Source organism: Etheostoma cragini, chromosome 9, assembly GCF_013103735.1.
Source record: "Etheostoma cragini isolate CJK2018 chromosome 9, CSU_Ecrag_1.0, whole genome shotgun sequence".
Taxonomy (NCBI): Eukaryota; Metazoa; Chordata; class Actinopteri; order Perciformes; family Percidae; genus Etheostoma; species Etheostoma cragini.
The window spans coordinates 617,569-619,740 of NC_048415.1; the positions used below are offsets into that span (position 1 = coordinate 617,569).

Consider the following 2,172-nt stretch of genomic DNA (forward strand, 5'->3'; position numbering starts at 1 on the left):
GTGTGTGTGTGTGTGTGTGTGTGTGTGTGTGAGCCCATGTTTGTATGAGGACACACTGTGTTATTTGACTGAATCCTGTGTCTCCTGCTGCAGTGGAGTGTGGAGTCGTGATCCGGACCCTGCAGAGCGGAGAGGACCCGGGTGCTGCCGAGTCTGGTGAGTACGTCACCAAATCAGCTTCACTGGCCGAAAAATGTCAACACAAACTATTAATATGGCTCGGATTAATCTTTAAGTTGCACACGGAACAATTTACAGGAACAACATAAAGGTACAAACCAGGACAGCACAGTTGGAATAAGACAGAGCTACATCTACCATGCAAGACAAAATCAGAGCCCGACTGATACAAATATTTGGTTATTTAAGACTCCGATATGCCGATATATCGGCCAACACTGTATACAGTGACCCCTCGCTATATCGCGGTTCACCTTTCACGGTCTCGCTGCTTCACGGATTTCTGCCCAGAAGACAAAAGAGCGACAACAACTACCGATAACTATGTACTTCTCTCAAAAAAACACACCTGCACCTCGGCTTTAGAAGAAAAAAACGCATACTCTACTGTACTTTGTATTTTTTTGATAATCATTTTCCATTTTCTCCCGTTCCAATCCAATGACTCTGGTCCCAGGGTCGGTGGGGGGGGCGGTGGGCAAGGCGGGGGGGCGGTGCTGATCTCTGACATTTGAAGCCTTCAGTTCGTATCGATGATTAAATGATTATTTTACAGTACAGTAGTTATTAGTAAAAAAAACGTTTACACAGTACTTTTATTTGTTAAACAGATGCTCGGGCCTGTAGACATGTTTTGTTCAGTGTATTAAGGAGTAATTCATCTTATAATAACTGTAAAAAAAAAAATGTTACCACTTCACGGATTTTGCCTATCACGGGTTCTTCTTGGAACATAACATTCACTGTATTTGGTTATTCCAATATTCAAAAAAATCCAGAAACGCGTTAAAACACCCCTAACATTAGTTATCTGTAGTTATTCATGAGTCCTCCATTATAACCATAACCATTATAATATTGATGTTTTAAAGCATTTAAATGGTAGACGCTGAGGACTAAGTGCAGTTATTAGCATGTGTGGACGAGCCTGGGGCAGAAGAGGTCACGCTGCACACCCCATAGGACGGATCATAGAGGACCATGAAGAGGGCTCTAACTCCCTCCTCTAGAGGGCAGCGCAGCTCAGCTTTGTTGCACCTTCATCAGAGGATGTAGAATGAAGACACATTACACACAGGCCTGAAATACATACATGCTCAGGCCGTTGGGAGTTGGGTTGGGAACCAGAGGGTTGTTGGTTCAAGTCCCCATACGGACCAAAGTATGGTGGTGGACTGGTAGCTGGAGAGAGTTCACAGTCCTGGTCACTTTCAAGGTGCTCTTGAGCAAGCCACTAAACTGGCACCCAACTGCTCGGGGCGACTTTTCATGGGCAGCCCCTCCCTTAGTGCATGTATAGGATCTGAGCATGTGTGTGTAGTTCAGGCCGGTGTGTGAAATGAAAGAGGACCCCTGATTGGTTGATTGCATGTTACCCAGAACACACCTCTGATGAAGACACCAAGTCCGACCCTTTAGGACCATGCGCCCGGCGCACCGGCCCTTTAGTCCGCCTCCGAACTAGCTAAAGTCTGATAACTACAATTGATCGTAATTCCCACCTAATAAAGGATACATTATTAATATTATTATTATTATTGAGAACTAATGGATTTAATGTTAGCAGCTGTAGTTGGAACCCTGTGAGTTTGGGGTAAAGATGGAGTTGCTGCTGGGTTCCCTCTGTTTACTTTGTTCCGTCTCTCTGCAGCGAAGAGGAAGTCGGGGGAGGAGTCGGGGACCGTGGTGAAGAAGATGAAGTCAGATGCGTCCCTGGACCACCCCCCCTTCTACTACAGCATCCACCGCCACAGCATCAGGGGCATGAACATGCCCAAGTGAGTCCCCCCCCTCCCCCCCCCCAAAATAATATAATTTGTTTTGTTGTCCCAACAGAACATCAAAATATATTAAAGTTCTGATAAATAAAATGTAGAAAAATACAAACTTAAGATAAGAAACTTAAAAACACATTGACAGGGACGTTGTAGAGCGTCCTCTGGTGGACAGACTATGTAACACCATCACTAACAGGGACGTTGTAGAGCGTCC

The 2,172-nt window shown here is 45.1% G+C and overlaps 1 long non-coding RNA gene across 1 annotated transcript; it reads left to right on the top strand.

Annotated features, from left to right (window-relative positions):
• Window positions 1-56: 56 nt before the first annotated feature.
• Window positions 57-1,926, top strand: LOC117949940. Its single transcript, XR_004657767.1, has 2 exons — window positions 57-156; window positions 1,832-1,926. It is a non-coding gene; the product is annotated as an uncharacterized LOC117949940 (long non-coding RNA).
• The last annotated feature ends 246 nt before the right edge of the window (window positions 1,927-2,172 follow it).